Genomic DNA, 23,001 nt, shown 5'->3' on the forward strand with positions numbered 1-23,001 from the left:
AATTGGATCTTTTATGTATCAAAAAACAGTCTCTTTAACTTTACTTGATTACATTTTCCTTATACTATAATAAGAATAATTTGTGGGTTATTTATGGTGATCATAAAAATACTAACTTCAGGTATTCAGTTTTTTTAAAAAATAATTTACATAATATAATTAAATAGACAATAATATTGTTAAAAATATGCGTTATAATATTCTTGTAACAAAAGAATGACATTTTATTATTTTATTGAAACGAAATTTGGGACTGAATCCAAACTTCCTGTTGTACATCTTATTTGTGTATCTTTGTTGCTTCTTACAAAGATTTTTATTCCATTTATTTTGGCATTAAAAATACTTGATATATTTTTTGGAGTTGGAAATATTTAGTTATAAGATTTATGTGCTATTCATTTGAATGTTCTTTCCAACATCTTAGACTACGGCTTTCGATGTTTTTGATAATAAATTTCTCAGCAAATACCATTACCCATACTTGAATCTTTAATCCGTATCATAATAGTTTCCCCTCAAAATTTCAGAATAAGATTCATTTGCACGAGTTAAAAAGTATCATCATTAACTCTAATCTGTATTTTCACATACAGCGAAATATTTATTAATAGTTGCCAAAAAAATCTTTACTGTGTAAGGGCTCTACATGTGTTTTTACTCTAATTCCTCTTACGGGACATATATTTCAAGCATTTATTTTTTAGCCTAGACTAGGGGCGGCCTTTTCGGATATTTTCTACAAACTATAATCAATAATTGAAGTTTGTACAAACGTTGATGGAATTTCTTTTGCTATCGTATCTTTATCTTATGAAGCGACATTTGCTGTACTGGATTTCAAACAATTCAAATGTTTTATTTCCCTAAGATCTTTATTCGTTAAATCTGCGTTTTTAGAAAAAGAAATATTTCAAATTTGCTCTCCGTTTTTTTCATTTTTTTCTGTATTCTAGGAACAAATGATTATAGGTCTACGTACGATTCATGGTCATTTTCGTCATTTATAATCATTATACATGTTAAATGCTTGCTAGCATATTCAAGAATCTGCTAAGAAACTTCTAACACAAATTCTTTTAAGAACACAGCTTGAAACTTTTCCTTCTTTGAATACCTTAAAGTGGGCATTTCTTTTTCCATTTTATAATTCTCCATTTTATCCAATTAATTTCAAAATTTTAAGATTTCAAAATTTAAATGAATGTATTAAATTGGCACTTGTCTTTAAATGCCACAATTTAAAAAAATCAGAATATGGAACTCAAATGCAATAGAAGATACTTACTTTCAATAAATGTTTTATTTTTCAATTTATTAGCAATTGTGTGTTCAACCCTCGGTTCGCAAAATAAAACAACCCATTTTTAGAATTGGTACACACGATATGACAACTTCAAACATGAGTTTTTCAAAATTTATATTATCTATACAATGTTAACAAGTTCATTGTGCTCTATAATATACAAATGAAATATATTTACATTACACCAAATTCGTCATTTAACTAAAAATGAATACAAAACTATTTACAATTATTAGTTACAATTACTATTTAGAATTTAGTTTTATTAAAAAACAGAAATCACTTTTTGGAACAAAACATTTTTCAAACTTCAGTACATCTTTTTTAATCAAAAGCTTTCTATTTAAAAAAATTAATCTTATTTTTCTATGAACTCGTCGTAGTTTTTAACTCGTATTAAACATTTTCTTTCGCAAACTTAGCGTCGCACCGCGCTCACTTTTAATAATTTTTAGGCTTTAAGTTCAGATTCCTATTAGACATTTCCGTGCTTTATATTCACCATTCCTTTTCAAATCATGGCTTTTGGGATATATTTCTGACATTTTTAATCCTTAAAATATAAAGGCTTGGGAAACACACATCGAGAACATTTTTTAATGCAAGTTGAGAAATGTTAATACTCAATGTGGAAAATGGATGCAATTTGCTTTATAAATTAAAGTAAGTGTCTTAAATTGTTATGCCACAGTTAAAAAATTCGGAAAATGCAACTCATATACATTAGAAGATACTCGCTTTAGAGTAATACTCCATTTTAAAATTCGCTCAGAATTGCATGTTCATTACTGGGTTCACAAAATAAAACAACTTATTCTGAAAATTTATACACTCGGGATGAAATTTTTAAACGTGAATTTTCAAAGTAAATAACATTTACTTGTACAAATATAACATGTGAATTTGAACACTACAACATACAATTCAAACATATTTCCATATTTTATGCTCATCGATTCATTAAAAACTAATACAAAACTATTTACAATGAACTTTTTGGCATATTACACCAACAGACAATATCACTTTTCAGAACAAAACATTTATCGAACTTCATTTCAACATTTTTTTTTTAATCTACAGCTAGAAATTTCAAAACAAATTTTATTATTATATACAAAAGCGATTTTTTTAAAACTGATACTAGACATTTTCACTCACAATTTAGCATTTTCGAATTCAGTAATTATTATTTTTCAAACTTACCTTGTATTCCTGTGGGACATTTTCGTTCTTCATACTCATCATGCATTTTAAATAGATGATTTCAGGGCGCTGTTCGAACCATTTCAATCATTGAAGCAGAAAGACTTGTGAATTATATGTCGAAAATATTCCTTGAACACAAGTTGACCAATATTCGATGATCAAAGTGGAAAAGCTTTGATGAACATTATTTGAGCACTTTATTCTGGCAATTGTTTTTCTAGAAACTATTTATAATCAATTTTCAAGGAAATTAATCTTGACCTGTCAAACTTCAGTCAAATGATTCATACCTTGAAATGGACGTTTACGAACATAATTTTAACATTCTTTAAAATTATAATATTTTTTAAATCATGTCAGATAATTGAAATCTCAAATTTGGTATTTCCACTCCTCTCAATTTCAATATTCTTTATACTAATCTTATATTTTAAATCTATGGTAGAAAAGTTTAGGCCTCTATTAGGACAATTTATTCATTCAAGGAACTAATAATTAAGGAACCATGTAAAACATGTTGTCATGTGAAAATGCAGTTTAATGTCTTACAGTACTTAATTTGAGAACAAAATCGTCCTGCTCCCATGTATGTTACCTTTTCATAGGTTACCTTTTTTTGAATAATTAAACATGAACTGGACTTTTTTGACGATTTAATGGAGCACTTTTAATTTTCAAGCTTGTTTGCCCAACTCAATTTGTGCATCTATTTAACACATAATAGTCTTTGAATTTATGTGATGTCTTTTCCTCAATTCGATAGCATCATTTTAATCACTCAAGTAGAAATTTTTTAAAGATACAAATTTAGAAATTTTCTTGATGCTGAGTTGGTCACTATTTGATGTCATTTAAAAATGCACAAGTTTTTAGATAACTTTATCCTTACATACTATATTCTGCTATAGAAGGCACATTCTTAGCATTCTTCATTCTGCTACTAATATGAACGAAATTCCCGAGAATGAACAAAGTCATAATTTTTGAAGTATTCGGCCTTAGACTGACTGAAAAGTCACATTTTGGAATTTTAAAATGAACACTTGATTTCAGATTTGCCATTTCCAATCGCAATTTTATATTATATTTTAAAAGCATACCATTGTGAAGAACGAAAAAGCTTTTCATATATTTAAAACCCTTTTTAAATATTTTTGAAATTTGATGAGGATAGTTTTATTCATTCAATCAGGAAGTGTTTCAGAGAACATGCGAAAACCTGTCCCTAGCATGCAACTCATAAGAGTGGAATTCGCTTTCGATATTCACAGCGAGGTTTTTTTCGTACTTTAAAAATAATAATATATTTTTTTTATTATTATCATTTTGTTATCAATGCCAACAATTTTCTCAAGTACAAGGAAATTATTAATTATTATTATTATTAATTATTATTCAAACATTATTTATAGGTGCGTGTGAAAGATGTTTGTCAATTCGGCTAGAATATTTTTTTCCCCCTAAAAACTCTTGTTCAAAGGAACACTTACTGACTTGGGTCCTTTTAATAGCCTAACCGATTCTACGTAGCTTTCTTAGAAAGGAAAGCAGAAAAAATACCCTTTTCTGAGTCATCTTATCTTCAACACTTTAATATAAAATAATTTACTAATTTTTAAAAAGTTGCTTCCTTTATCTAGAGATACAAAAATGAAATTCATTTTATATTTCTGTTCATGGTTTATCCAAACATTTCAGCTAAAAACAAAATACAGATTTCATTTTAGTTATAAAATCATTATATTACAAGAACAAATATCAGTAAAATCAGTCTTTATTATAATAATCATTTTGATTCTAATCAAATATTCTGCTATTATCAGGAAATACTATTTATATATTGTAATTTTTGAATATATCTGATAATGAACAATTCAAATGACTCTACACTTTCACAAAGAAATTTAAGTTTTCTTTTAGAAGCACAAATGACGAGATCTTAAATTTAAAAATTATGATCTGAATGTTTCTTTTTTCAGATGGCGCATTGGCAGCTAAAATTTTTTTATTAAAAAAATAGAAAAAGAAATTTCCTTACAGATCAAAACTAAATTAATGTCATAATTTTGATACTCCAATAACATTTATATGAAAAAACCCAACAAAATTATATATATATATATATATATATATATATATATATACTTTAGAAATACAATTTAGTAGTGGTGTAAATGCTTTCTTTTTTTGGCTTCTAAAAATGCAGTACACATTTCAGTAATTACAATTAAAACAATATTAGAAAACTGTCCCCGATATTCTTTAAAAATATATTTAAAAATTAGAAAGTAAAACGATACTGAAAAGAATTTGTTTTCTGTAAAACCTTTCACTTTTTCCAAAAATTCTCAGTTTTCAGAAGTTTTAAATTTTTTTTCTTCGCCACATTTTCTTTAAGCCGAGACTTTCTTATGATAAATCATAAGCACATATTTTTACGATGTACACTATTTTTGGAACAAAAATTTTCCATGAAAATTTCCTTTACACAACTTGGAAAATAAACATCTAGTTGGGTTTGTATTTCGATACAAATAATAAGTGTGAAATTTTATCTTTTTAAGTAAATTTGAAAATATGAAAATCTATTATTTATTTCTGGTCATCCTACAGTTGCCTTCAACACACGTTTGAACAGATCGACCATTTCAAGTCTTTTCCGAAATATTGTAGGTTATTTTATGTTAAAGCTTTCGTGAAATAAATATTAGAATTTTGCTTTTCTAGCGAAATAAGTATTAGAATGATAAATACACTTTCCTTTATAAGTGAAATATTTAATCATTTATACCAAGGAGTGAACAAAATTTACATAGAATGAAACTACATTCAAATGAACCTTTAAAAGGTTTTTTTTTTTAATTAACAGTTTTTTAACTAAACATTCGACCTCTATAACAATACATAGTAGAAAAACTTTAATGCTTCTTAATATTACGCCGCTTAGACATAAGGTTTGAAATAATTTTAACGGGTGTTGACCTATCTGAATTTCGACTGAGTTTAAAAAAATATATATTATGCGCATCTAATAAATTGCAACTATATTTGGCTGATACTTTTTCATTATGAATGAACTGTAGCAACTGAAAAAGGAATTTGCATCGAATATTGGTTATTTTTGATTCCTTACATGAAGTTTATGGGAAACATGTATTATGCTGCTTTGTCTCCAATTCATTCTCATTATGCCGTGGGATAAAGGACGGAAAAAATGTGAATGGAGATATGAAACCTTTAGAGTCGCTCAACTGATGCGTCATTTCCTGTCATTTGCATTTGCTGATTCCACATATTTTGTTAAAATATCTTTAAAACATAATTTCTTTATATTAAAGCATTTTCCAAATAAAACTGATCATGGAAATGATATTTAATCTAATGTCTGTATTCCAGATAATGGTTAAAACTTCATAACTTTTCTAATTATTTAGCAAGAAAAAAAATCACTTATTGGAATGATTCATGAGAAATTCCACGGAAAGACTTTCGTAACTTTTAAAAACATTCATTTCATTGATTGAGAACTAAAGGTTCACTTTTACCGTTCCTAATTCTATTTCGTTTAATATTTATTTAAATATTTCTCATATTTTAAAAAATATTTAGCTATTAAAAGCATGAAAACATTTCTACCGAATCTCTACTAACTTTCTACTACTTTCGTGCCCATGTTTACGGCTTGAATTGAATGATATTTATAAATCAAATTTACAAATTTGAAAGCATGTTTAAAGAACGAATCATTTAGACAAAATTTATTTAGGCATTAATAACTTAATTTTTTTAAATAACGCCATTAACATGTTTGAAATCCTTCTCATTTAATCCTTCTGTTTTTATTTGTTCATATATTTTCTTTTATCAGTTATTGTCAATTATCTATGCTTATTACATTTGTTTTAATCATTTCACAATTTAAATCAATTATCTTTTACTTAATGCAATTTATTAAACCTCTCGGATCATTGACCTTGACTCTGAATGCGAGTCAACAATCATTTAAGATGAAATGCACTTAATGGCTTCTCAAGCAACAAAAGGGATGAAACGATACGATTCGTCGAAATATTAGCTATGTAAAAAATTCATTTTAAAGTTAAAGATAAGGCATATTTAATCGATTCATTCTATCCATTCTTCCCGACTTCAGAAAGAAAGGAAAAGTGGAAACAAAAATCTCTCTTATATTATATATTACTTGTGTCATAAAATTCTCTTGCATACCTTAAAAGATGTCGGATCAATGCATTAAAATCTGCTCGCAACATTTTTAATTACGAAATTTCGAGAAATTTAACTTCGGTAAATTAACTCATTTACTGAAACATACTATTCCAAATCGTGAAAAAAAATGTATATCTTTGAAATATCATATAAAAAGTGTTCCAGGTAACTGCCGAAACATGCCATTGCAGATTCATTTGAAAAATATATATTTTTTTTATTTTCTATTTATAAACTGCTTCTAATTTTGAAAGCGCAAGAGTTTTCAGCAACCTGCCTTGGCATATGGGTTGACCAAAAACGGCATTTAACAAGACAAGGGATTTAACAAGGGAAAGCGCGATAGCCCGCTTCCCTTATGACATGGCCTATGAGACTGACTTTCTCTAAAAATCTAAACAAAGCCCTTTGAACATGAACACATGGTCCATTCAATCCATCTTAAAATGTTCAAAAGCATACTCGAATGCCACTTACAATTTATTTTGTGGTATAAAGTTGCAATGAATATAAATGGTTTGCAGTCTAGAAAATAAATAATTTCTGAACTCCCCCCACAAGATTCATCTAAAGCTATCTCATTTATCCACTCAGATTTTATCCTCTAATGAAGAATGCTCGTTAGCATATCAACAAAAGAAATTGCTTGAAAGAACTGTAAAATAAATACATCATTTTCTAAATTCTATTTATTTTTTTAGATTTTATGGATCTAACATTTTATCTAAGAAATATATCTTTGATAAACTATTGAAAAAATAAAGATAGTTTACTGTGTTGAGAGTTTTACGATATTATCAGTCTCTTAATGCTCCTAACAAAATGATTCAATTTATTTTGCAATTTGTTTTTATCTACTTGAAGTTACTAATATTTAGTTAGTTATTCAAATTTATAACTAAACCTAATGCTAATACCTAACTAATTATTAATAATTAATTGTAATACCCTAACTAAATATGAATAAATAAACTAATTGTAATACCTAACTAAATATTAATAACTAAACTAATTGTAATATCTAACCAAATATTAATAACTAAACTAATTGTAATATCTAACCAAATATTAATAACTAAACTAATTGTAATATCTAACCAAATATTAATAACTTTAATAAATATAATTTTTTTTTAAATGTTTATTTCTTTTATGATTTGAAATTATTATAACCAGTTGAATCAATTACAACATTTTATATTTTTTTATGAAAGTTAATAATACCTACATACGCCATCAATGGCCCCCTGCTCTAAAACCCCGATCATTTTCGAGGAAAATCTCAAAATATGTTTCTCTGGGCATTTTTTGAAGGGGAAACTCTTGAAAAAATCCTCTAGTCCCAGCCATTAAATAAAATATCTCGATTTCATCAGTTTTTATTTCATAGGAAATGTCATGATTCCTAGATACGTCATCAAGGATCATGTGCACTCTCCGCTCCATTTTAAGAGAGTTGTCGCAATATAAAGCAAAAATCTCAACATCATTCAGAGGATAGGTTTTACCAATTTTCGTCGCCAATTATTAGTTTCAAAGAATATATAAGATACCTAAATACTCTATTAATGTTAATTTTAAATACCATTTGCTTTAAAAACACGTATTTCATTAAATTTTGTGGGCAAAACTATATTAATGTATTCATTTACATCGGGAATGAGGTATTCAGATTTTTTAAGCAAAGAAAACAACAAAAGTGAGAGGCAACATTTCCCAAAATGTTATGTTATCCGCTCCATAAAAAATGAAATGGGCAAATGATTGGAAATGAAATTTGAAAATTTGTTGAAGAGTGAATGATAATTTGTTGAAGAGCACCTTCAATTGCATTCACATGATGATCACTTGAAGAGTTTTTTTATTGAATTAAATGGATCTAAAGTTAGGATTTTTTAATGTGGAAAAAGTATACTGAGCGACTGTACTATACTATACTATACAACTGCGATACGCTAAAAAAAAAAAAAAATCAAAATCTAATTTTTGTGAGTCAAGTTAACAGCTTGGAAATTTAGAACAAAATTCTTAATTGCAAAATTCAGAACCAGCAGAAAAATGTCCCAGAAAAAGAAGGCGAAGAGGAAACGCAATGAATATTGATTGAAAACGAATGACCAGATGGCCAGAAAAGTGAATCAAGAAAGATCTGCGGGAACAAGGTAGAGTGACTGAAGGGGTGTCTATCTGAATCCCTCGGTATCTTCCCATTATCTAGAATATCCCAGCTTTTCGGCTTGCTCGCAACTGAAGATTTTTTCCCTTCTTTGACGAAGACGGAGATCCTGACAAATAGTTCAAGGAATACGAAAATATGACACGATTTAACCAATGGTATTATATGATGTTTCTTTTACCTGGCCTGCACACTTGTCAGTTATATAAAAATACCAAACTCGAAATAGTTATATGGGATTGGTTTACAAATGGTTTAAAAGCAACTATGGCAATTGAAAAAAATGAGAAGAGGATAAACTAAAACATGGAACGCAACGGCCAGGAGAGACATCTCAATCCTACATACAGGACATTCTGGGACTTTGCCACCATGTTCACTCCATCATCAAGAAGATGACAAAGTATATCGTGTATTAGTAGCAAACACGATTGCGACAATAAAAGATATTATTACGTGATGCATGCACATAGAAATGCTCCAACAAAGAACAATGACTCGCAACCTTTTACCAGGCTCTCTAACGTCACGGCAGTGGACATATCAGCGAACAAAATGATCCTGCAACACTCGTCCGGCATATCTTAAGAGAAAAAATTCAAAAGATTCGTTATACTTCATTTTCAATCATTCAACCGCAGAGCTTGGAATCAATCCCTCGGGACGAAGTAGTGCGTTCCCCAAACTCCCATTTAATAAGCGTCCTCTGACATCTCTGAAGAAGCGTCTATCCAAAGTTATGCCGCTGTAATTGAAAAAAACTCCGAGATATTCACAATCATCATAATGCCGCCATCAGCAAGATGGATCATACGATGCACATTCAACATCAGTTAATATTTCTCATCAAAAGACATATGTGGAGAACAAGTGGTAACAAACCAGTGCGTTTCCAGTGCAGATGACTAGGACATGTCATGCATTACTGGGCAACAGGTATTTCAAGAATGCAGGATGGATCACACAAACAGGTAATAGCAGACGAACACTAGAATCTCATCACCTAGTCTACCTCCAAGAAGCCCTCTCATCTAATCCTAGAAATCGTTCGCTAACTCTTCGTGAATCATCATCATCATTCCGACAATCAAAGAAAACAGGCTAGTTCTACAGACGATATATAACGATATATTCTGAGCTTTACTCTCCCCACCAACTCCTTTACATTTATTTTTCGAAGTTCCAATAAAATCAATCGAATGAGATGTCATAAAAATTGTAATATCGAAAAAAAATATGAGAGCTATTCAAGATGGTAGAAGATGGAGACGTCACGATTGCCGAATGTCCAATGAAGGCATGGCATCTCAATGTGTAACGAAATTTTACAAAGGCATTATGTGAGTGAACAGAAATACAAACATTATATAATACAATATGAGGGCGGATTACAATTTCAATAAAATGTTATAAACGCGTTTCAGTCTTTCCAGTTGTACGATATATATATATATTTTATGAAAAGCTTATTTTCTTTCAAATAGATTATTCAAATAAAGGTAGCCATTTTCCTTCATAGCATATAATAGGTATTAAAGTAAACTATAAAAGATAAATAAATTTTAATCTTTTTTTTCTCGTTTTTTATTCTTCTATTTAACGAGTTTTCTTTATAAGAAATGTTTTCTGTAAAATGACGAGACTACATCAAACTGGACGGATAATGATTTTATTGAAGTGAATCTGCATAAACGCCCTCCTATGTATGGAAGTTGGCGACTATGAACTTAGCAATTACACCTTTTCATGCCAAAGATCTAATCAGCTCTTATGCTTCACCAAATGAATAATATTCTTTATAATATCTGAACTCATCACCAAAGACTCAAAGAGTAGCACCAAATGGAAAGCCTCAGAATCGTTCCTCGCAAGTTCACGTGAAATAGAATACACATTTTCGATTCTCTGGGGTTTTTTTTTTTTTTTTTCCTTTTTCTTTCTCACAGTGCTTTGAGGAACTGACCATAACCTCTCAGAATTAGCAGCCTGTCTACAAATGAATTTGATAAATTTAATTAACGTTTTCTCACAACTTTACGAAACGAGTTTCTAGAGATTGATAATTTTACTATGTCCTTGAAATACTTTTTTTGCGCTTTTTAATGGCTTTAATGATTAAATGTTTACAACTTTTGAATTCTTTTGAATTTATTCCAAACAGTACTTAAGCCGGAAATTTTGTTGCGTAGATTTTTTTAAAATGCGGACTCTAAAAATAATTGCGAAATTTTCGCCTGAATACGATATGATCACTGAAATGCAATTTTATCTCGAATCCAATAATAATGAATGACAAATGGAATAATAAGAATAAGTCAATTATTCTATTCGTCAAACCACAAGACGAAATAATTGAAACTGCAAAGTTTCATTCGCTTTTAATACCAAAATAATAAGATGCTCTAGAAATATTGCATAAAGATATAATTTGTAAAAACGTTAAAACAAGCTATTAAAAATCAGAAACTCATTTGCTAAAAGTGAGTTATTTTGCAAAAGGAAATTGTTTGAAAAGAGTTCGGATCAATGGATTCAGATTAGTTTACGATTCTATTATGTTCGTTTTCAGTCCACTGAAAAAATTTAAAGCTTCAAGATGCATGCGAATCGGACTTAGAGAATAAGAAATGTCTTTCAAAATATTTTCCTTGGCCACATTTTGTGCAATTTTTTTAAATGTCCAAGAATGAAGAAGAGGAAGAAGAAATAAAGAAAAAAAAATTCAATGGTACACTTTCAAAACTGAAAACAAATGCGTCTCTCTCATATTCATGGAGCTCTTGCTGCAAAAACTACCAAGTCCCGCCTTCAGAATTTATGTTTTAACGAATTGTTCGAGTGCCATTTCATTTTCAGGTAAAGAGCAAACAGTTTATTAGCTTAGAAAATATTCACGTTACAAATGTAACGACTGGATAAAATCCTGCAGGCCAAACTTATTTAGCTTCAAAGCAACCTGTCATTTTGTTCACGGGATTGATATAAAAACGGACAATTCTTATCGAGCAGTGGAATTTTTTAAAATCTCATATTTATTAACATTCATTTTGGTTTTTAAGGAAAGTCTTCTATATTTCTATGATCACTAAAATAAAAATTCAGTTTTATTTTTCTCTCCATTTTAATTATGGAAGAGATGATTGCTTCTTTGTGAAAACTCAAAAGTTACGTTTGCTGTGGCAAAGCGAATAAAACTGAAATGTAACATGCCTTTATCTTTTCTAAAAGTTATTATGCTTTTTCTTTTATTACCATAGCCTTTACGAATTACATTGCATTGTGAGCCAAACAAAATACAACTGCGAAAGAATGCAGTCTTTTACTAACTAGGAATCTTCATTCATTTTGGAAAATCAATTGAGTCGCCTAAAAATGTCGGGTAGTAAACATTCAGACTAAATGAAATTTTTCATTCTCATTTTAATCTTGAGGTAAACAAGGTAATGGTATGAAATGTCGCTGGATGCGCGCGATCTGACAGATGATTACTAATTATTTTACTGAGAAACATTTACTATTTCAATAGTTTCAGAAATAGAGCCCTTTCTCAATAGAAAAAAAAATATTTTTCTACCTCTGTCTCTATAATGTAGGACTCATCTATAAAAGAGACATCCATATGTCTTATTCAAGTAGTCTTCAATCCTTTCAAAAATGCATATAATATATTATATGTAAATGCATATAATAATAATTTTCATAATTACAGCACGATTTAGACGAAATAAATATGCAGCGCTTCAATCACAACCACCACATCAGACACTTTGATTATCCATTACTCTGGTTCAATCACGCGTTTATGATTGCGCCACACCCATCTCTTTTTTATTTTTGGATATTACAAGTATATATTCTCATCGCTGCTTCCATATGAGTTGAGTAGAATTAAAAAAAAAATTATCTTTCAAAAATTCGATCCCATAAATAACTCGGCGATGCGTTACTCTGCAAAAACAACCTTAAAACAAAAACTGCATGAAAACTTGCCTATTTTATATATGATAAAACAATACTTTTTAATGTGCATGGTATACAGGATTAAAAGCAGAAAAAGAAATTCCTTAACGCATTTGTAATCTTAATTGCATATATATTCTTAAATTAATTGCATATATATTTTCACTTATTCTAAAAGTAAGAGAGTAAGTAATAAGTTGTATTCCAAAGTTAGAGAAAAATAACTTGGAATATCTTTAAATCTGATTCAAATATATTCTCAATTTTATATTATTATTATTGTTATAGAATATTAGAGTAAATGTTCACACTGACCGGAACATATGCTCAGATGTTTCAAATTAATTTGTAAGAATTTCAGACTGCTTCAAAAAGTATTAGAAGAAACCACGAGATTTTCTGAAACCAAATGATAGAGTCAAAGCTATCGTATACAACCCGTTCTTTATGCAAAAGAAATTAAATTTATTTCTCATTTTAAAAAATTATCTCTTAGTCAAAATGACTCTAGAAATACAATTGATATTCGAGGGTACTCAGCATTTTCTTTCGGATTATCTCATTTCACCATTGGTCAACATAGATACAAAATTTTTAATATCAAATTTTATTTGTTTCAAAGAAAAAATATCAATAAATTATTCAATCAAAAACAGACTGAAAATTTTACATAAGAACAAATCAAAATTTCAATCCTACGACCGTAATGCGGAGTCAGTCATCTGCCAATGAATCATGGAATTGTTAATATAATTTATCAGTCATTAATATTTTTAAATCCGTTTTCATTGATATAAAATAACGTCACTTTCATGAAACTGTTAACTGCAATGACTCTGAACAAGCTTTATATTGAAGGGATAAAAAGAAAATTAGACACCATAAATGTACTAAAGACATCTGACAAAGAATTGGAATCTAAGAAAATTATCAACATATTTACAACAGAGCACTTCATTTTGTGTACGCCATGTGAAGGGGAAAATATATACAGCGCTATAAATAGATAATGCAAAATGTCGAATTTGCAACCGATGAGCTTTCAAACGAAAACGCAACAGCTCATTTCATCATCGTATGGAATGGGACACTGGTCAGTTCTTTGAAAGCAGATTCATATTCAATAAAAAAAAAAAAAAAATGAAATGCATTCTTCTCCCTTTTTTGCGATAACTAATTTTACTTCAGTACAAATTAAAATGGAATGAACAAAAACTCATTAAACGAATTTTGCACAACAAGCCAGCTTTGAACGTTGATTCAGTTTAATGTGAATAAAATTACTATGCTGAAAAACAGAATGTGAAAAATACAAAAGGGTGAAGAGCTTTTAGATCTAAATTGTCTTTCCTTTACGTTGCATTTTACGCTGAAAAATATCGGATCAGTTTTATATAAAATTTTCTTGTCATTCCACGATCCTTCGCTGATAGAGATCCTTTAATTTAGACAATATTCAATTTTACTATTTGACAAATCGTGCAGTGAACTGTATTTGAAAGGGCAAGGAATCAAAGGACTTGGGAGAATATTTATGATTTGTAAATGTTAATTAGCAAGCATGCATTCATTGGATGTCCGATGCTTCTACATAAAAAAAAAAACTGTCAGAGTAAATTAAAAAAAATAAAAGATGAGAAACACCGTTCAAGTTTCAAAATGATTTCTGCTATTACCACTACTTTTTGATTCCAGATATTTTTTATTCGAAGACACAAGGCATCGTAGTACAAAGTTGTGATTACAGCATTTTAGAAAATATGATTTCGGCAAATGCGTCTTGTTTACAATTATTGGATGAAGAACATACACAAAAAGTAATTTAGAAAAAGAATAAGGTTGCTCAAGTAGTCAGTTCTGACTTTTAAAACTATAGATTATAATTATGAAGTAAATAAGTATTTTAGAAAATTTAATAATAGTTTAGTGTTACAAAATAATTATTTTATCCACTTTAATGCAATATTCATAATAAAATAAATCATTTTTCAATTCAATCATTTCATATTTTTTTCTCAGAAATTGTATAAATTCCATTTTATTCAACTTCATGTAACAAGCAATTGCATCTTTATCGATATAAAGTAGCTTTGAAAACTTTGTTTCTATTTTGTTGTTTAGGAAAAACTTAACATTTTTAAATGCAATCAAATAAAAATAGCATAATATCTATTTAAAGTTTATCGTTATTCTCTTATTAATAATTTTTTAAATAAATATATTTTTTAAGTATTAGTAAATAAAGATTCCAAAATGTTTTCTCAAAAGAAAAAAAATCGTCTGCCATTATACTAAAATCTAAGGGTGATGACATTTTAAAATTATTAATTTCTTCAAGATCTAGTGATAGTACACTATATCCTGCATATTAAAATAGGAAAATTAAAAACACTATAAATATCATAAGTACGTATAATCACGAAATGATAATGATTAATATAATTCAACATGCAGCACAAAAATATTACCCAACTATAGCAATGTATTCGTAATTTTTAACAAGGTTAAATGTGCGGTTTTTTTTTCTTTTTAGCTACTATTTAGCTTGCTTGACTAGAAATTAAGGTAACTTAATACTTATTATGTTGTATCTTCTTGAAAATTTTTATGGCAGGCAATTTTTTTTTTCTTTAACCTGTTAAAAGGGTAATATAACCTTATGTTCAATTCGTTTTGCATTGCCAGTTAAGACCCAGACCAGTCAGACCCAGTTAACAGATTAAGGATTTATACATATATATATTTAATAAAACATATACATACACTTTTTTTCTAATATAACACATCTAAATTATACCATTTAAAAATCACAAAATTGATAAAACATATCAAAATAATTGCAAAAAATTTCATATCACTTAAAGGGAGTGCTTTAATTTTTTTTTTCTCATTTTTTTTTTCTTTTGCATTTTTTCAATTTTTTTTTAATATTTCTTTTTTTTCTTTCTTTTGTATTTTTTCAATTTTTTTTATATTTCTTTTTTTTTAAAATCTTTTTTATTTCTTTTACTTTTTTGTATTTATTCTCTTTTTTATTTCTTTTTCTTACTTTCTTTATTTTTTTAATATCTTTTTTCTTCCCATTATAGTAGACGAAACAATGACACTTTGAAAATTTGAACAATGAAATCTGACAAAATTTTACACTTTATAAATTTCTTTATATTACACTATGCTTATAATAAATTGAATCACATAAAAACAATTAATATCTTAATTTAAAATCACAACGAGAATGCTTTAAACAGTTCCACAACAAAAATATAAATTTTTTACTAGAACTGCATGGGTTTCAGTTTTTAATTTGTCATATGCACAAAATGAGAATTCTATGCACAGTCGACACATTTTAAAATACTAAAAATATTTAAAATTAAATGTGACTTATAAAAGTTGATAGAAATAAGACATTCTATTAATTATCTTTATATAGAATATTTCTGGATTGAAAGATTGTACAATTTCGAAATGATATCCCAGCATGCCCAGAAGTTACTTTCAGAGCAGCTTGGCCCATGCATTCCTATCACAGATTAAATTCAGGAATTCTTTTATTTATTAAGAATTCGAAAATATAATTACAGAACTGGGATACCAAAATGAAAAGTATTTCAATTAAACAAATTTGTAAACGTTTCAGTAAAAAAGTATCCTTAAATTAAAAGAAGAAATAAGCTTTTTTTTAAAGTCGGAAATGCTTATTCTACTTACTTTAGAATCGAATTACAAATTCATTATTATTTTTTTATTGAAACGCTTTGTTTTCTTGTGAGAGTTTAAATAAAATTTCAGTATTTCTATTGTTTCACTGAAGAAAAATCAATATTAATATTTTAAATCGCGCATAAAAATGACACGAGTTCGTTTAAAATTATACATATTATTAAAGGAATTTTTTTGCGCCAATGTATGTTACAGTATTCAAATACAAAATTTTTACTACACGTATGATTACACCTGGAAAAGACGCTCCATTTTTAGGATAAATATTCTTGGATTTTTTTTCCCGCTTATTAATTCATAAAAGTTAATATGTTGCTTGGTGTTAAATACTATATTCTGAAAATCCAATTATTAATACTACCATTTTTGAAAACTGCACCACCAAAGTCATTGCACTATAGAGAATATTTACAACGAAAATCTTTATACATTCATACTAATTATTTCAGTATCTTCAAAACAATTTCCAATGCCAGTTGTTGGTCATAACAGCACGGAACTTGAAGGTTATTGATGCGTTTAAATAACAGCTTCTCATTATAGGGAATAAATGGATATCCATGTGAAAGTTCCTATAGAAGTTTATTCACATCAGTCGTCAAATGAACTGAGAGGTGGATGTTTAATAATTTGCAGACGAATACACTGAAATAAGAAGTATTTGTTGAGTTGGCAACAAGAAATGTCAATGAAGATTTTTTTAAAAAATCTTTTCAACAGTCTTGACGTGGCAAATATCTTTCTGCTGCCCATTTCTTACGACATTGCTACCACATTCTATGACCTCCTCCTTAGCCCAGAGAGGGTGGGAGGAGGGGGTTCACTGTTTACAAACTGAGTACACCGGCAAAGATCAGTGCACAATCAAGCTAAGCATGCGATTTATTTATTTCCAGCTAAATACATAATGCAGGCACAATGACCTCATTTTGTCTCATTTCCAACGACTATTAGAACTGCCTTTGCTATGCTCTCAAAGACAGGTAATAAAAGTCATTTGATCTGCATGTGCTGAGTAGGTAACAGCTTGAAGAGACCCTTTCGATCGGCAACATTGATTTTGTTGGTTTACGAGAAGTTCCGATATATTGAATGCAGATTGCTGGATAATATTTGGCACAATATATCTTTGTACAGAAGGTTGAAGAGGTTCTGCAAGGACAGCAGAGATTCGTTAAGGTGCAATTCCATGATACATACGCAGATAGATACCTTTATCCAAAGTCATCTCGTACTTTCCAGCAGCTTTTGCAACCACTGATGTTTCAGTTCAAGTCTCATATCGGACAATAAAGCTTCTTATGTGTCTCGCACATTTTCCAAGAAAGGCTGCTATTTGGCACAAGCTACGCTATTATCAGAAAGATACATGTTGGCTTCATAGTCTGTCAGTCAGTTGAGGCACGGTTTTTTTTTTTCTTTTCGTAGCTAGAACACGAATCTTGGACTAAGGTGTTACAAATTTATAAGGACATGTAGATAGCCGACAACAAGTCTTTATACAGAAAAATGTCTTTGGCATAGCATGTTTCTCTCTGTATTATGTCCAAAGAGGTCCTGTGAGAACAGGAGAGATTCACCACGGCACTCCTCGATAGATACATTGGTAGGCAGATCTCTTTATCCAAAGGCTTCAGCAGTATATGAAAACAAAGTCAAAGAAACAGATCTATAGATCTCCTTCTAAATTCTGCAACCTTTCCGTGAAAGAGTGCTGCTTGATATTAGTAGCTATGCCGTCATTAGAATGATGCCTATTGGTTTTATAGAGCTTCACAGTTGGTTCAGGGATTTTTTTCCCGTCTCCTGAACACGAATCTTGGACATAATATTCGTCTTTAAGTGGTTATGAAGGACATTTTCTAGTCCGGGATCTTATCGTCCAGTTGTTTCAGTTCGATTAGCACACCAAGTAAATCTCGATGAAAGGTTCCAGTAAAAATGTTCAAGTGACAGTGTACACAGTGTAATATCTTTAGTTCCTGAGCAGTAGTCATTCAGTTTTCCAATAGTTCCAACACTAATTCAAAAGTATTTTAACACAGTGCATGGACTACATCAGCAGACACCGTCCTCTGTATTTTGTAACATTTTTCAGGCCATCAAATAATTTATGATGTTGCAGTTTTCGAAAAAAAGTAGTATTCATATTTTAAATGCATCCATTTTTAAAATTCTAGAAGATATATTTTGACAAACACTAGTGTCAGCGAATGAAGATTTATTTTATCAATATACAAATTATTTTTACTATAAATTTTAAACAACGATTCAAAAGATTTTAAAATTTACAAAAATATTTTAAAAATCATATTTTTTTTTCATAGTTACGATTGTAATTGAAATGTATAACTAACATTTCAAATACTCTCAAAATAAAATATCTATAGTATGTGAATGCGATACAAACGGATGCATGCAAATAAATGTAAAAAGAAAATAGTGTTTAAACACAATGCATATCGTTCAATTTTAAAACATGATTTTGAACAGAATACTTTTTTTGAAGCAACACTTAAGAAGCAGCAGTATTACAAATTGAATGATTGCAGTCAATTTGAGCGTTTCTGAAATATTTCATGCAAATACTAAGCACTTTAAAAAAAAAAAATTCGAGCTCTCTAGCTTTTTTTTTAAAATTTCGAGCTCTCTAGCTTTTTTTAAAAATTTCGAGCTCTCTAGTTTTTTTTTTTTTAAATTTAAAGCTTTTTTTTTAACTTCAAAGCTTGTTTTATTTTGTAAACGCCAAGCTTACCTTTCTATTTTAAAGAGCTTTGTTAAGAGTTTAAATTCTTCAGATATATAATGCTATTTTTATAATTTCACAGAATCAATCATTTCAGTGGCACAAAAGTTATAAAACTCTAATAAGAAAATTTATAAGATACATTGTCGCAAAAAATCAGATTCATTTAAAAAATTCTATATCTTACATTTTGGTAACCCAGCCTTTTTAGGTAAATAATCACACTCGCATTATATTAATGAGCATTTTTATAAAATTTTGGAATCATAACATCATAATTAAAAATTTTTGGAACATTTAAAAATTCTTAAAACAATGTTCTGAGTTTCAAATAGTTTTATATAATCTACTTTACTTTTTAATCTAGAATTTTAATGATAAAGATGCAAAATAAACTATGCTTATTACACAAATATTTTATTATTGTCTATTAAAAAGTCTAATTCTTAAAATGATAAAAATATAAAATTAAAATTAAACACAAAACTATCTTTGGAACTATCAAATTGAACCTTATTATCAGATTTGTAAATTTAAATGAATGTTTGCGAACTGATGCAAATGCGTAAATCTGAAGCAAAGGCCCACTATTTTCTTCACCTACGCCGTTGCAAAACTAAATGAGCAACCTAGTTGTACATTTATTGTACAAAGCCAACCTTAATAATGATAACATACAGTATAATCATGCCACTCATGTTGTCACATGTTATACAGTCCGATTTTCCAGTACTTTGCTAATACAGCCAGTCGCTTTAGAAAATGAATTACCAGTTCATAGACAACTACATCTTTTTAATAGATTCCATAGGGAAGATAAATATTTTCAAACAAATTTTTCAAAGTTTTTTATAGGAAAAAAAACTGCTATTTTTGAATTCAGCGATGTTATATCACTAAATGATATATTGATATAATTATCAGTAATTTTAAAACCTAAAATTTGAAGAAAGATTTTAATGGCAGTAAACAAAAATGACAGATTTTAAAATCGCATTTAAAAAGTATTCTCGTAATATTTGTTTGTTAATATTAATGGAGACATTTTTCTCCGAAAATAAAAGAATTAAAAGAGCAGTATCGCATTGAAGGAGTTTAAAAGGATACGTGTTCCCGGATAGGTCGAATATTAAGTGGATCTTCGTCCTGGGAAAAGTTCAGAATTTTCTTTAAAATATGGTTTAATTTAATTTTAAATTCAAATACAGTTCACTGCAAAATCGTTCGAAGTATAGTATACAACATAAACAACTTCAAATTGCGTAATTTTTATTAAATTTTTACGATACCGGTAAATTATATCTTTAAAACAAAATAATATAAATTGTGTTCCAGGAAATTTCAAACTTTTTGAAGAACTGAAGTTTCAGTAATTTTTTAGCAACAAGTTCAGCAACAACAATTAAATTTATTCCTAAATATCAACTTCATGATTCGTCCAATTGTGAAAATATGAATTCCTTTTGAATGAAGGGTTATATAAGGATTAGACTCAAAAACTCGACTCTTAATGTAAAAAGCTCCATTGCAATTTCGATGTTGCTGGTGAATTAAAATTTTGATCTTTAACCCTTTCCCCAACTAACAAACGAAGTAATCGTTTAGGTGCATTCCGAATTGTGATGAAACAAAGCATCAAGAATGAATAGAAAATGCCCGCGTGTTCCGGAAGCAAGAGTGCGTGCTAATGAAAGTCCATTGCAATCTTTTTTAATGCAGCAGATGCAATTTACAAAGTCATCAGAAAAAGATCCGTCACAGCCGAATAAGTCCAAAGAGAAGAATGCATCATTATCTGAAGATGTCATTAATATTTTACAAAATATTATCTTTGTTACAATTACGTAAAATAATTAGAACATCCTAAACGCTTTGCAATAAACTTAGATTTTAAAAAAATTCTCATTTTTTAGCTACTAATTTTTTTCGGTGAAATGTAATCACTGCTGATTCCCTTTCCTATTGGTCTATTAATGACAAACATTCTTCCGAGATTTCATTGTTGGAAGTTGCCGAAAATCAGGCAGCTTCTCTTTAAAGCCACACTGATAAATATTGACTATGTTTAAATGGAAGTCTTAACTAAAATTTACAGAAATAAAAGCCTTTTCTATTAAAATACAAAAACAGTGAAGAGAAATTCAAGAATACCATAAAAAATTAAGGCCTTTAAAATAATTAAAATCCATTGGCAGATGATGGATGGTTCCAAATGAATGCCATTTTTCCCGATACTTGGGAGATAGTTTTATTGCATTTACAGATAAGAGATGTGTTAAGTCTTCTTTTAAATAAACTGCACAATATAAAAACTGTGCAGTTTTCTTAAAATTCAATTTTCATCGAATGCTTCAGGTAAAAAACTTAAGAATTCCGGGAAAGGTAAAATAAAAGTTTTAAGTATTGTAATTATAATGATAAAGTGGACATTTTGTTCTGAATGTGAAGTATCCAAAAGGCAATACTTAAAAAATGAAGACACAGTTGGTCAAAGGAATTTGAAACAGTTTTCACCCTATTTTATCTTCGTCAGTTTAGAAGATACTTCGTGCATTTGCTTTGAAAAGTTAAAAAGTGGATGTTCTTTTCTCTTATCTCTGCACTCAATTTCAAATTTAGATCAAGAATATTTTTTTTCGAGTTGGAACGGGTTTCAAAATTCCTCACCAAAAGGCAATATTCTCACTTTACTTTTGTTGACGTATTTTTATTGAAAAAAATACGCCTATTATTAATTTTTGTTTTATTTAAAAGATCTGAGTGTGTCAGCATTCTTGCATAGCTTTTGAATGCAAGATAAAACGCATTTGAATCTACAAATTCAAACGTTTTTATAAAACATAAGCAGCACTCTTTTCTAATGGATCACTTTTATTTAAATGAATACAGTGTTTAACAGTTTCTTTTTATTTCGAATATTATTAAAGCTCTACATTAAAATAAGGTTAACTTAAACAGAAAATCCCGATCCGCTATTTTAGATTCATTTTCTTTTAATAAAAATTAAACTTTTGTAGCTCTTCTATTATACTGTTAATTCTTGTGAATATTCTCTTTTGTTTTAAATTTTACTAGCAGGTTTAGAAAAATATATAACAAAGCTGTGCCTGAACTTGCATTTAAATTTTTTACTCTGATTTACAATGAAGAAGGGAAATTTAGAAATAAAAATTAAAGCACATCGCTATATCTAGAAACATACGCTCGAAGTCTTATTTAAGTGATTGTAATGCGCATTTTAACATATACATAGCAATAAATGAGTATCAAAATTTGAAAGCCCTATCTTTATTATAAAAAAAAAACTTTAGCATTTGTAAAATAAAAATATGAAAAAAAAAAAACTTAAATTGGAGAGAAAAAATTCCATTTCAGGTGTCATTTATAAATACCTTTCAATTATCACAAATGAAATCTAACTTTTGAAATATTAAAAGACACGTGTTAATTATGAATAGAATATGCTAAAAAAACTTTTTTTCCCCTTCTAATATTGCGTTCCTTTAAATCTTTAAGAGATGGTTTGAAGCTTCTATTTAGGCCAGTAGTGGAGGGATGATTGCACAATGCAATGAAAAGATCGCGCAATAATTCAATGGAATACACGAGTTTAAATTTGCAGAACTCCGAACAGTTTACAAAATCCCATATCAG

This window comes from Argiope bruennichi, chromosome 2 (genome assembly GCF_947563725.1).
Source record: "Argiope bruennichi chromosome 2, qqArgBrue1.1, whole genome shotgun sequence".
Lineage (NCBI taxonomy): Eukaryota > Metazoa > Arthropoda > Arachnida > Araneae > Araneidae > Argiope > Argiope bruennichi.